General features: G+C 33.9%; 1 pseudogene; it reads left to right on the top strand.

Moving 5' to 3' along the window:
- Positions 1 to 14,190: 14,190 nt before the first annotated feature.
- On the top strand, positions 14,191 to 14,944 carry LOC127549815 (cytosolic Fe-S cluster assembly factor NUBP2-like; annotated as a pseudogene).
- Positions 14,945 to 15,382: the final 438 nt, after the last annotated feature.

Raw genomic sequence — 15,382 nt, 5'->3', positions numbered from 1 at the left:
GATGACCCTATGGCCTGAAGCACCTGTATGCAGGATTGTGACTACAGTTCCCAGTGAAATCACACCTACTGCTTTGTCACTTGCCTATTACCATAAGACTTTGAGGTAGGCAAAAATGACAAAATGGTATGGGTGATATAATTTGATTCATGCATAAGTTGAATTTAAGTGAGACAGAGTTACTCAAAGTCATGGACCTTATTCTCTCTTCCAGAGTCATTAAAGTCCAGTAGCAAGACAAAAATCAAGAGACTGGTGATGGCTTGGGATGCAGTAGATGACCTTGGCATCTTTGATGTCTAACAAAACTCTAAAAGACTTACAATGCTTTCTTCAACAGCTTTCGTAGTCATTGGAACAAATTGTTCTCATCTACCCATTTCATTAGGGGACACCCTAATTCACCAATGAGTTTGAGGCTCATTGATTACTTTCAACCTGGCTTAGTCTGTCTACTGAGTTTACTGGGGTATGGCTGCTGTGCATGCTGCAGCTTCTTGAAATGCAGGTTGGGAAAATCAGGTGGATAACAAAGATAGAAAGCAATCTTTTAAAAACGGTTCAGGAGTCTTCACATAGATCCTAGTCTTCCCTAAACCTCCTATAATCCTATATGAGATATATATATATATATATATATATATATACACACATATATATATATATAGATAGATAGATAGATGACATAATGTTAAATAATAATATACATATAACATTGACATCATACATTATGATAGTATATGTATATATGATGTATATGTACATAGACATATAACATATTTATGTTATATACATTATAGATACATATCCAGATATATAATGTATATGTATGTGAATATATATACAAAAGCATATATTAAAATATATGAACATACAATAAATATGTGTGTTGATAGAACATATCTGGATAATATATAATATGTGATATAATAAGCTATATAATATGTCATATATAATGTATGGATATATATGTATAATGTATATAATACTTATATATGTGTATATATATACACACTTACAGAGGATAAATTGGAAATACTGAAATGTCCTTGACATCACAGGACAGTGGATGAGTCATCCTCTGCTGGAACACATAAAGTTTGCTCCTTCTTCCTTTTCATATCCCCCAGCTCCTTCATTCCCTTCTTGAACAGCTTTAATGTTAGGAATTTTTCCTTATATGAAAGCCAAAACCTACACTCACACACCCCTTCTCTCCAACTCCTACTCACTGACTATAGTTCCCCACTTTGAATACATTTCAACTCTGCCACCAACTCAATGCATGCCTTCGACAGGTCTTTTTACTTCTCAATATTCCTATCTATAAACATGGAGATAATAACAACTCATAATTATATAATGTTTTATGGGTCTTCTATCATGAAGAATAGTTCTAAAACTATCAACTTAAGTTTCTGAGTAATTTTTTGGAAAAATAAAATCATCTGAATGCTTCCTATTCCCAACCTGAAAGCTGACGATTTTTAATCACACTGTAAGGCTCTGGAATAAACACTAGCCAAACCTGTCCCATTTCAATCAGGAATAAACAAATAGGAGAGGTTCTAGTTATTCTAGAATCTGCTTGGCCACTAATTCTTGGTCTTCTGGAAATCTCTTCTCCTTTCCAGACTTCAGTTTTCCCATACATAAAATGAAGATAAGTTCCAAGAACATTTTCAATTCTAAATCCCATAAATACTAATTAGAATAAGCTTGAGTTTTACAAGTACTTTCCTCAAAATAATTGTGTGAAAAGGAGTTTAATTATTATTATTATCCTTATTTTATAAATGAGGAAGGGGAGGCATGTTAATTTGTTAATCTGCATGTTATCAGTCACTATTCTAATTTTGCTCTGGGGGAAACAGAGGCAAAAATAAAAATAGCTCTTGCTTCCAAGAAGCTTATTTCTAGCAGACTATAAAACTCATCAGTTCTCATGGTTTTGATGGTTATCTCTCTATTGTGCCCAGTTCTAATCTTTCTCTTTAAAAAAGAGTTCTTCTCCTAGTCTTTTCAAACTCATCATTTCCAGAACAGAATTCATTATTTTTTCCCCAAAGCCTAACCCTGTTCCAAACTCCCCTTCCTTCTAGTTTCCCAGGTTGGCAACCTCTATATCTTCTTCACTTCTCACTCACCATTTTGCTCTATATACAATGTGTTGCCTAACAACATCTACCTCTCCAACATCTTTCTCATACATTTTTTTCTCTCTAATAATACAGGCCTTTATTACCTTTCTCCTGGACTATTGAAGGAAATGCCTAATTGGCTTCCCTGCTTTAAGTCTCTACTTTAAATTCATCCTCAAAACCAATCACCAAACGTATTTTCCTAAAGCACAGATCTGCCCATGTCTCCTCACCCACCTTCATAATTAACTCCATTGACTCTCTGTTGTCCCAGGTTCAAAAATAAACTGCACTGCTTGACATTTAATGCCCTTCACAGTCTGACTCCAACATACCTTTCCAGTCTTTTTAAATAATATTCCTTTGCACTCTTCGGTCTAGCTCAACTGGCGTTTTTATGTTTCTTAGCATGACATTCATCATTCATTTCTATACTTTTGTTCCACCTCTGTTTTTTAGAATTGTTGGTTTCTTTCAAAACTCAGCTCAAATTCCATATTCTGCAAGAAGCCTCTCCTGATTTCCCTAGCTTCTAGCACTTTCTACCTACTCAAGGTTACCTTTATATATCTTTTTTCATACATGGGTATATTGTTTCCTTCACTAAAATGTAAGTTCCTTGAGGTCAAGGACTATTTGGTATATGATATTGCACAATGCATCATATCCAGTTAGTACTTAATAAATGTTATTAATTGGTGTACAGGAGTTAGCATATACAATGTAATCTTAGGAATGGGAAAACTAACAACTGGGAAATGAAGGGTTGTATGAAGAGCACCATTTTGATTGGATTGTAAAGCTCATGAAAGGAAATAACATAACACTGGAGGGAAAGATTGGAACTAACTTGCAAGGACTTTAAATTCTTTTTTTTTTTAAATAATTTTTTATTGACAGAACTCATGCCAGGGTAATTTTTTACATTATCCCTTGCATTCACTTCTGTTCCGATTTTTCCCCTCCCTCCCTCCACCCCCTCCCCCAGATGGCAAGCAGTCCTTTACATGTTAAATAGGTTACAGTATATCCTAGATACAATATATGTGTGCAGAACCGAACAGTTCTCTTGTTGCACAGGGAGAATTGGATTCAGAAGGTATAAATAACCCGGGAAGAAAAACAAAAATGCAAGCAGTTTGTATTCATTTCCAGTGTCCTTTCTTTGCGTGTAACTGCTTCTGTACATCTTTGATCAATTGAAACTAAGTTAGATCTCTTTGTCGAAGAAATCCACTTCCATCAGAATACATCCTCAAACAGTATCGTTGTTGAGGTATATAATGATCTCCTGGTTCTGCTCACTTCACTTAGCATCAGTTCATGTAAGTCTCTCCAATCCTCTCTGTATTCATCCTGCTGGTCATTCCTTACAGAACAATAATATTCCATAACATTCATATACCATGATTTATCCAACCATTCTCCAATTGATGGGCATCCATTCATTTTCCAGTTTCTAGCCACTACAAACAGGGCTGCCACAAACATTTTGGCACATATAGGAAGGACTTTAAATTCAAAACAGAGTGATTAAATAATTAGTACATAGTGTGTGTTTAAATTGGGATTTGAACCTGATCTCTGAACTCCACAGCTACACCACACTGTCAATTTAGATGGGATATATGATGGTGATGGGATACTAGTGTATAATAAGAAATGATTGATTCATTAATCTTAGAAAATATGGAAAAACTTGCATGAAATAATGAAAAGCAAAAAAAGCAGAACCAAAAGAATATTGCATACAGTAACAGCATATAAAATTTCTTTAAGAATAACATTGAGACTCAGATCAAGCAAAAGCAAAGATTGATTTAATTAAAAGAGATAAGGAAGAAAACTATATCTTGCTAAAGGATACTATAGACAATGAAGCAATATCAGTATTAAACATATATGCACCAAGTGGTATAGCATCTAACATCCTAAAGGAGAAGTTAAGAGAGTTGTGAGAAGAAATAGACAGCAAAACTATAATAGTGGGAGATCTCAATCTTGCTCTCTCAGATTTAGATAAATCAAATCACAAAACAAATAAGAAAGAAATTAAAGAGGTAAATAGAATATTAGAAAAATTAGGTATGATAGATCTCTGGAGAAAACTGAATGGTGACAGAAAGGAGTATACTTTCTTCTCAGCAGTTCATGGAACCTACACAAAAATTGACTATATATTAGGACATAAAGACCTCAAAATTAAATGCAGGAAGGCAGAAATAGTAAATGCTTTCTTTTCAGATCACAATGCAATAAAAACTACATTCAACAAAAAGTTAGGTGCAAATAGACCAAAAAGTAATTGGAAACTAAATAATCTCATCTTAAAGAATGAGTGGGTGAAACAGCAAATTATAGACACAATTAATCATTTCACTCAAGATAATGACAACGGTGAGACATCATACCAAAATTTATGGGATGTAGCCAAAGCAGTAATAAGGGGAAATTTTATATCCTTAGAGGCTTACTTGAATAAAATAGAGAAAGAGAAGATCAATGAATTGGGCCTGCAACTTAAAAAGCTAGAAAAAGACCAAATTAAAAACCTTCAATCAATTACTAAATTTGAAATTCTAAAATTAAAAGGAGAAATTAATAATATAGAAAGTAAAAAAATTGAACTAATAAATAAAACTAAGAGTTGGTTTTATGAAAAAACCAATAAAATTGATAAACCTTTGGTAAATCTGATTAGAAAAAGGAGAGAGGGAAATCAAATTAGTTGTTTTAAAAATGAAAAGGGAGAACTTTCCACTGATGAAGAGGAAATTAAAGAAATAATAAGGGATTACTTTGCCCAACTTTATGCCAATAAATTTGATAACCTAAGCAAAATGGTTGACTACCTCCAAAAATATAGGCTTCCCAGATTATCAGAGGAGGAAGTAAATTGCTTAAATAGTCCCATTTCAGAAAAAGAAATAGAACAAGCTATTAATCAACTCCCTAAAAAAAAAAACCCCAGGACCAGATGGATTTACATGTGAATTCTACCAAACATTCAAAGAATAATTAGCCCCAATGCTTTATAAACTATTTGAAAAAATAGGGAATGAAGGAGTCTTACCAAATTCCTTTTATGACACAGACATGGTACTGATACCTAAACCAGGTAAGTTGAAAACAGAGAAAGAAAATTATAGACCAATATTGATGCTAAAATCTTAAATTAGCAAAAAGACTACAGAAAATCATCCCCAGGATAATATACCACAATCAAATGGGATTTATACCAGGAATGCAGGGCTGGTTCAATGTTAGGAAAACTATCAATATAATTGGCCATATTAATAATCAAATTAACAAAAACCATATGATCATCTCAATAGATGCAGAAAAAGCATTTGATAAAATCCAACATCCATTCCTATTAAAAATTCTTGAGAGTATAGGAATAAATGGACTTTTCCTTAAAATAATCAGTAGCATCTATTTAAAACCAGCAGTAAGCATCATATGTAACGGGGACAAACTGCAACCATTCCCAATAAGATCAGGAGTGAAACAAGGTTGCCCACTATCACCGTTACTATTTAATATCGTATTAGAAATGCTAGCTTTGGCAATAAAAGTTGAGAAAGAGATTAAAGGAATAATAATAGGCAATGAGGAAACCAAATTATCACTCTTTGCTGATGATATGATGGTATACTTAGAGAACCCCAGAGACTCTACTAAAAAGTTATTAGAAACAATCCACACCTTCAGCAAAGTTGCAGGATACAAAATAAACCCACACAAGTCATCAGCATTCTTATATATCACTAACAAAAACCAACAGTTAGAGTTATAAAAAGAAAATCCATTTAAAGTAACTACTGATTGTATAAAATATTTAAGAATCTATCTGCTAAGGGAAAATCAGAAACTTTATGAGCAAAACTACAAAACACTTTCCACACAAATTAAATTGATCTAACCAATTGGAAAAATATTAAATCCTCTTGGATTGGGCGAGCAAATATAATAAAGATGACAATACTACCTAAACTAATCTATTTATTTAGCGCTATACCAATCAGACTCCCCAAAAACTACTTTGATGACCTAGAAAAAAATAACAACAAAGTTCATATGGAAAAACAAAGGTCAAGAATTTCAAGGGAATTAATGAAAAAAAAAATCAAATGAAGGTGGCCTAGCTGTACCAGATCTAAAATTATATTATAAAGCAGCAGTTACTAAAACCATCTGGTATTGGCTAAGAAATAGACTAGTTGATCAATGGAATAGATTAGGTTCAAAGGACAAAGCCAATAACTTCAATAATATAGTGTTTGACCCCAGTTTTGGGGATAAGAATGCATTGACAAAAATTGCTGGGGAAATTGGAAATCAATATGGCAGAAACTAGGCATTGACCCGCACTTAACACCATACACCAAGATAAAGTCAAAATGGGTTCATGACTTAGGCATAAAGAATGAGATTATAAATAAACTGGAAGAGCATAGGATAGTTTACCTCTCAGACCTGTGGAAGAGGGAGGAATTTATGACCAAAGAAGAACTAGAGATCACTATTGACCACAAAATAGAAAATTTTGATTATATCAAATTAAAAAGTTTTTGTACAAACAAAACAAATGCAGACAAGATTAGAAGGGAAACAATAAACTGGGAAAACATTTTTACAGTCAAAGATTCTGATAAAGGCCTCATTTCCAAAACATATAGAGAATTGACTCTAATTTATAAGAAATCAAACCATTCTCCAATTGATAAATGGTCAAAGGCTATGAACAGACAATTTTCAGACAAAGAAATTGAAACAATTTATAGACATATGAAAATATGCTCCAAATCATTATTAATCAGAGAAATGCAAATTAAGACAACTCTGAGATACCACGACACACCTGTCAGATTGGCTAGAGTGACAGGGAAAGATAATGTGGAATGTTGGAGGGGATGTGGGAAAACAGGGACACTGATACATTGTTGGTGGAATTGTGAACACAGCCAGCCATTCTGGAGAGCAATTTGGAACTATGCTCAAAAAGTTATCAAACTGTGCATACCCTTTGATCTAGCAGTGTTTCTATAGGGCTTATACCCCAAAGAGATACTAAAGAAGGGAAAGGGACCTGTATGTGGCAAAATGTTTGTGGCAACCTTATTTGAAGTGGCTAGAAGCTGGAAAATGAATGGATGCCCATCAATTGGAGAATGGTTGAGTAAACTGTGGTATATGAATGTTATGGAATATTATTGTTCTGTAAGGAATGACCAGCAGGATGAATACAGAGAGGACTGGCAAAACTTACATGAACTGATGCTAAGTGAAATGAGCAGAACCAGGAGATCATTATATACCTCAACAACGATACTGTTTGAGGATGTATTCTGATGGAAGTGGATCTCTTCAATAAAGAGAGCTAATTCAGTTTCAATTGATCAAGGATGGACAGAAGCAGCTACACTCAAAGAAAGAACACTGGGAAATGAATATAAACTGCTTGCATGTTTGTTTTTCTTCCCAGGTTATTTATACCTTCTGAATCCAATTCTTCCCATGCAACAAAAAAACTGTTCGGTTCTGCATACATATATTGTATCTAGGATATACTGTAACCTATTCAACATATAAATGACTGCTTGCCATCTGGGGAAGGGGGTGGAGGGAGGGAGGGGAAAAATCAGAACAGAAGTGAGTGCAAGGGATAATGTTGTAAAAAATTACCCTGGCATGGATTCTGTCAATAAAAAGTTATTTTAAAAAAAAAAGAAAGATATGAAAATGTAATTCCATTCAAAAATACCGATTAATAATATGAAGAGAGTACTGAAATAGGGATCACCAAAAATGTTTATCAGTGTTGTACAAAACAATTAAAGACAGTAAGGGGTTCTCCATAGATTGTGAGATCCTCCAGATGTGGGGGAATTTTTTGTTTGTTTTTTCAAATGATATTGTGTTGATTGCATCCAAATTTAGAACATTTCAAAGACTTTCATATGCAGCCCTGATAATGCAAAATAATTTGGTCTAACTATCCATGCAAGAAAAACCAAGTGATTGTACACAGTAGCAACACAATTATGTGATGATCAACTGTGATGGACTTGGCTCTTTTCATCAGTCAAAGCAATTCCAATAGATTTGTGATGGAAAGTGCCAAATACATCCAGAGACAAAGCTGTGAATACTGAATATGCATCAAAGCATAGTATTTTTAGCTTTTTTTGTGGTTATTTGTTTGTTTGCTTATTATATTTTTCCTTTCTCATGTTTTTCCCTTTTGATGTTGTGTCTGTATATAGGCAGCATGACAAATACAGAAATATGTTTAGAAGAATTGCATATGTTTGGCCTATATCAGATTGTAGATTGGTTGCTTTTTAGGGGAGGAGGGAAAGGGAGAAAAGGGAGAAAATTTTGGAACACAAGGTTTTGCAAAGGTGAATGCTGGAACCTATCTTTACATGTATTTGGAAAAATAAAATATTAAAATTTAAAAAGTGAAAAAAAAAAGAATAACATTGAGAGAAGTCATTTTAACTATTATAAATATGCAAATTAACTATAAAGGATTTATGAAGATACTATTTGCATTCAGAGAAGAGCTAATAAATAAAAGTTTATATAGAATTGTACACACACCCACACACAAACATACATTTATATCTAATGATAGATATCTCTAAGGCATGGATGGGGGACAGAAGGCAAAAATAAATTTACATGATAACTTTATTATATATACTAATAAGAATAACAAGTTATGTATAATAGATTTGTAGTTTCATGTGCAATCATATTTTTATTATACTATGTTATGGAAATACTTGTTTTATTTCATAAATTGAAAAATAAAAAAAAATACTATCTTTAACTGATCACTGGGAGATGATTTGAATTTATATCAAAGAAAAAGACCAACAAAATCCTACCATCAGATAAAGCAAAGATCAATGGAATCTGGAGATCAATGTTTGAAAATCAGGCCTGCTGGCTAGACTGTGGAATAAAGAGAGAGAGGAAGGTTCCACTCTGTATGCCTAAACCCTGATTGAGGCCCCTGGATGATAACAGGAAAGTATGGCAAGGGATCTGACAGCAGCAGAAGCCTACACCTGCAAAGCTTACAGTTTATAGTCTTCAGCCAGCAAAAAGCAAAGGAACATCTGTCAGGATTTAAAGCTAACCACAAATCCCTGGAAAATGGAGGAAGGAGGGAAATACCAGGAAATAAGACTTTCTCAGGGGTCCTTAAATAACGACCAACTGGCCGAACAGTTCCTCTAGTTTAATTTGTTTGGATTAGATTGGCGAGTTTCAAGGAAAGGTCAGAATTTTAGAATTTTAGCCAGAAAATCTGGCTGTACTAACTCTTTGTGAGAGATGCTGAGTACCTCTTGGGAGAGATGAGAGGAGGGGGAAGAATAGGATGTGTGTGACATTATCATAATTAACACCTTACTTCAGTCTCTTGTTTTGGAAGTCTACTTCACCCATTTTACAGATGGTAAAACTGTGGTCCTGAACCTGATGAAGATTACAATGGAGCCATATCTAGAATCCATGTCCCCCTAGAGTGAGGCAGGCAGAAACTGAAAAGTTTTTTTGTTTTGTTTATCAATTAGTCATTCAAGAAGTACCCTTAAAATCCTCCTTGTGAAAACCCCTTTTGTATCCTTTTCTCCACCCTCAGTATTCCACAGAAGAAACAGAAGGCAGATATCAGAGGAGTACAAATTTGATAACAATTTCTGTCATCACCGTGTTTTAGTCTAATCAGGAGATGATAAATATACACAGACAATTAAAATACATAGCATGACATGGAAAATGCTTTAGGAAGGTACAAATAAAGTGTTAAGTAAGATCTGAAAGAGAAGGTCATTACCAAATAGAGATCAGGGAACATTTGCTAGAAGAAGTTAAATATTAAAGAAAGAATTTAACAGATGAAGAGGGGAAGGGAAGGCATTCCAAGTATAGGGAACAGTGAATACAAAGGCAAAATTGTGGTTAACTTTAAATCCTGACAAGAGAGATCATTTGGTCCAAATCATGTCTGAAAAATCATGTCTCTATCCATGACAAATGGTCATCTGTCCCCTGTTTCTAGACTTGAGAGAGAGGAAACCTGATACCTTCATTACTCTTCAGGTTACACTCCTGAATCTCCAACTTTATTATGCTCCCAGAAACCTGTTCACCTTGGAAGAATCCACCATTAGACTTCATACACTAGAAGTTTCCTCTAAAATTTTCCTCTTATTCTTAAATAAACATTAGCAAATATATTACAGGATAATTCACCATGACCAAATAGAATTTATACCAAGAATGCAAGGCTGGTTCAATATTAGTGAAACTATTAGCATAATTGATTATATAAATAACCAAACTAACAAAAATCATATGATTATCTCAATAGATACAGAAAAAGCATTTGACAAAATCCAACATTCATTCCTATTAAAAACAATAGAAAGTATAGGAATAAATGGAGTTTTCCTTAAATTTATCAATAGCATCTATTTAACCATCAGCAAGCATCATATATAATGGGCATAAATTAGAATCATTCCCAGTATCAGGGGTGAAATAACGTTGCTCATTATCACCATTACTATTCAATATTGTATTAGAAATGTTAGCTTTGGCAATAAGAGAAGAAAAAGAAATTAAAGGAATTAGAGTTGGTAATGAGGAAACCAAATTACTATTCTTTGCAGATGATATGATGGTATACTTAGAGAATCCTAGAGAATCAACTAAAAAACTACTAGAAAAAATTCACAACTTTTATCAGAGTTGCAGGACACAAAATAAATCCACATAACTCATCAGCATTTTTATATATTACCAACAAAGTCCTGCCCCAAGAGATACAAAGAGAAATTCCACTTAAAATAAATGTAGATAATATAAAATATTTGGGAGTCTACCTGCCAAGGCAGGTACAAAACACTTTCCACATAAATGAAGTCAGATCTAATCATTTGGAAAAATATCAAGTGCTTGTGGAGAGGCTGAGCTAAAATAATAAAAATGACAACATCACCTAAATTAATCTACTTATTGACTGCCATACCAATCAAACTCTCAAGAAATTATTTTAGAGATCTAGAAAAATAATTTAAAAATTCATCTGGAAGGTCAAGAATTTCAAGAGAATTAATGAAAAAAAATGCAAGTGAAGGTGGTCTAACTGTACCAGACCTGAAACTATATTATAAAGCAGTGGTCATCAAAACTATTTGATACTGGCTAAGAAATAAAGTAATCAATCAGTGGAATAGGTTAGATTCACAAGATACATTAGTCAATGATTATGGCGATCTAGTATTCAATAAATCCAAAGACTTTATCTGGGATAAGAACTCATTATTTGACAATAGTTGGTGGGAAAATTGTAAATTAATATGACAGAAATTAGGCATTGTCCCACACCTAACATCCTGTACCAAGATAAGGTTGGAATGGATTCATGATTTAGACATAAAGAGTGATATTATAAGCAAATTAGAAGAACAAAGGATAGTCTATCTCTCAGATCTGTGAAGAAGAAAGAAATTTGTGGCCAAAGAAGAAATGTAGTGCATCATGGAATGCAAAATAGATAATTTTGATTATATTAAGCTGAAAGGTTTTTGTACAAACAAAACCAATGTAGACAAGATTAGAAGAGAAGCAATAAAGTGTGTGTGTGTTGGGGGGGGGGGGGGGGAGGGAGGGAATTTACATTCAAGCATTCTGATAAAGGACTCCTTTCTAAAATATATAGAGAATTGACTCAAATTTGAAGAATTCAAGCCATTTTCCAATTGATAAATGGTCAAAGGATATGAACAGGTAATTTTCAGATGAAGAAATTGAAACTATTTCTAGTCATATGAAAAGGTGCTCTAAATCACTATTGGTCAGAGAAATACACATTAAGATACCACTACATACCTCTCAGATTGGCTAAGATGACAGGTGAATGTTGAAGGGGATGTGGGAAAACTAATACATTGTTGGTGGAGTTGTAAACTGATTTAACCATGCTGAAGAGCAATTTGGCACTATGCCCAAAGGACTATCAAACTGTGTATATTCTTTGATTTCATCAGTGTTTCTACTGGGCTTGTATTCCAAAGAGATCATAAAGGAGTGAAAGGAACCACATGTGCAAAAATGTTTGTGGTAGCCCTTTTTGTAGTGTCAAGAAACTGGAAACTGAGTGGATGCTCATTAGTTGGAGAATGGCTGAATAAGTTATGGTATATGAATGTTATGGAATATTATTGTTCTATAAGAAACAATCAGCAGGATGATTTCAAAGAGGTCTGAAGAGACTCATATGAATTCATGTTAAGTGAAATGAGTAGAACCAGGAGATTATACAATGATCAATTCTGATGGTCATGGCTCTTTTCAACAGTGAAATGATTCAAGCCAGTTCCAATGCTCTTGTGATGAAGAGGGCCATTTGCACCCAAAGAGAGGATTGTGGGGACTGAGTGTGTATCACAACATAGTGTTTTCATTTTTTTGGTTGTTGTTTGCTTGTATTTTGTTTTCTTTCTCATTTTTTTCCCTTTTTGTTTTGATTTTTCTTATGCAGCATGATAATTGTGGAAACATGTATAGAAGAACTGTACATGTTTAACATTTATTGAATTACTTGCCATCTGAGGGAGGGGGTGGGAGGAAAGAAGGGAGAAAAAAATGTGGAACACAAGGTTTTGCAAGGGTAAATGCTGAAAATTATCAATGCATATGTTTTGAAAACAAAAAATTTAATAATAAAAAAGCAGTAGGCAGGTAGGTGGCGTAGTAGATAGAGCACCAGCCCTGAAGCCAGGAGAATCTGAGTTCAAATATGACCTCAAACACTCAGCAATCCCTAGCTGTGTGACCCTGGGCAAGTCACTTAACTCCAATTGCCTCCACAAAAATAATAATAATAATAAAGCAAAAAAATTAGGACACTTGAACCCCCCCCAAAAAAATTAAAAGGTTATTCAGCAAAGAAGATATAGGTTGTATAATAAAAGATATTTTTTTTCTTTGAAAAAAATAAAATTTTCCTCTTAAATTCTATCGTACTGAGTATTTTCCTCCATTTTATAGATTTGTTTCATCTCTTTAAGAATGTTTCTTAATAGTAGAAACCATGTGTTTAATTTAATTCATATTTGTTAAGCATCTTATAAGCACAAATTACTTTTTTCCTATTTATTTTTACTCCTTCTAATATTCCTTTGTATTTATTTAAGAATCTGAACACTCAACTTTATTTATAGAAAATAAAATTAAATGTATTAATTGGGAAAATAATAGTATTTTATATACATTGTCTCATTTGATTCAATAAGTATTTATTGTCTACTGGAACTACTAGGTGCTGAAGACACAAAGACGATAAATAAGGCAGTCACTGATCTTAAGAAATTTACAATCTATTTGTAGAAAACAATATCCACAGGGGAAATTATTTATAAATATGTATATGTACATATTTAAATTAGGTACAAAATAATTTGTGAAAATCAGGATAGTTTTCTTGTATGAAGTAGCATTTAAGATGACCTCTCAAGAAAGCCAGAGATTCCATAAGATAAATGTGAAGATATTTAGACCAGAGAAGCAATGATCAGATTTTGATAACAATGGTAGCTTACTAGATGCCCAGGCTGAATGCTCCAAGAAAGCAACAACAAGACCAGCCTAAACCTCTCCAAAAATGAGCAAATTTTATCCAGTCCAAAGTTAAGAAGTAAGCTGGAAGACTGAGCAAATTTTAAAAAAGAATTTCAAATAAAAAGCAATTATGATGATAAGGATGCTCAAGACACAAATGTAGAAGAAAAGAATGACTTTAAAACATCCATAAGCAAAGCCTAAAAGTAAAGCATGGCATGGATACAAGTTCAACTAGAATTTCTGGAAGAGATGAAGCAAGAATTTTTAAAAGAGGTAAAAAATGATTTTAAAAACACAAATCAAAGAAATGTTCAGGTTGGTCCATCATTCTAAAAGGAAGGACAGGGTATATATATGCAGATGGAAATGAAAGTTGTAATGTGAGGAAGGACCTGTCAAAATGGAAGCCAAATAGGGGACTGGAAACCTGATTGATATCAAGCAGGTCATGTGGGTCCTTTCAGGAATAGTAAGGGAAAGCACCATCTCTACAGGGTTAAACCTACCCCTCTAGCATTCAAGTAACAAGATTGGTATTCCAGATGTGGACCTCTGTGGTCTCAGCATTCCCCAAATGCTAATAGTGTAAGATAAGATTGTACCAGTGTGACAATGAATGCCATTTTGTGGACCAAGAAAATATACTATCCCCTTTAAGTTTGTAGGCTTCCTACTGGAGAAACCAGATGAGGGTATGGTATATAAGAGTTCCCAAGAAAAAATTGCATTGATAAAACAGTTTGTCTCTGATGTGGTCTGGGATGGCCTGAACTATCTCATAGTGGATACGACACAGGAACCTCTGATGAGCACATTTCTGCTGTGGAAACCCTTCACCTTTATAAGTCCCTGGGAACTCCCAGGCAATTTCTGTGGTTGATGCCAGTAAAGAACTAACCTTTTCCAAGAAGATGGGTTTGCAAGTGATTGGAATTGTGGAGAATATTACTGCTTTCATTTGTCCAAATTGTTCAGAGTGTACACTAATCTTTTCTGTAAGGCAAATATGGAAGAACTGTTCAAACACAAAAGCTCTCTTCTTGAGCTACATGACCCTGGATCTTCAGCTCACAAAGCGTTTAGAGGAAGACTGAGATTTCATCCAGCAATTTCCTAAAAGTTCTGCTTAGCCTAGATTTATTTCTATCACTTAGCACATCCAAATGGTATATTGGCCCAACCTTCCTAATGAAAGCACCTCAAGGTCTGGTCTACTATGATTCCTTTTTTGCTCCTGTTGGATATAGTCCTTTGTTTAAAAGACTTATAACCAAACAAGTGTACAGAGAAAAGGCCTCTTTAAAACCTCCGGTATCATTCAGAAACCTTCAGTGCAAAAGAACCAGTGTCATTTTTGCAATTCTACTGCTGTTAAAATAGATTTCCTAAGGACAGGTAATCATTGCCTCAGGGGCAATGGTTTTGTTTTTTTCTACTAATCCTAGCAGCATGTCAAGCCCTGACAGGCTTCTTCTCATAGTGGGCTGATCCATAATGGTTAATGATACTGAATTTTTGGATATTTCTAACAAGATAGGACCAGAGAGGGTTGCTTTAGCTTACTTTAGCCAAGATGCTACATAATGATATAG

This window comes from Antechinus flavipes, chromosome 2, assembly GCF_016432865.1.
Source record: "Antechinus flavipes isolate AdamAnt ecotype Samford, QLD, Australia chromosome 2, AdamAnt_v2, whole genome shotgun sequence".
Taxonomy (NCBI): domain Eukaryota; kingdom Metazoa; phylum Chordata; class Mammalia; order Dasyuromorphia; family Dasyuridae; genus Antechinus; species Antechinus flavipes.
Note: the sequence above shows the minus strand (reverse complement) of the source record. Positions and strands in the feature narration are given on the sequence as shown.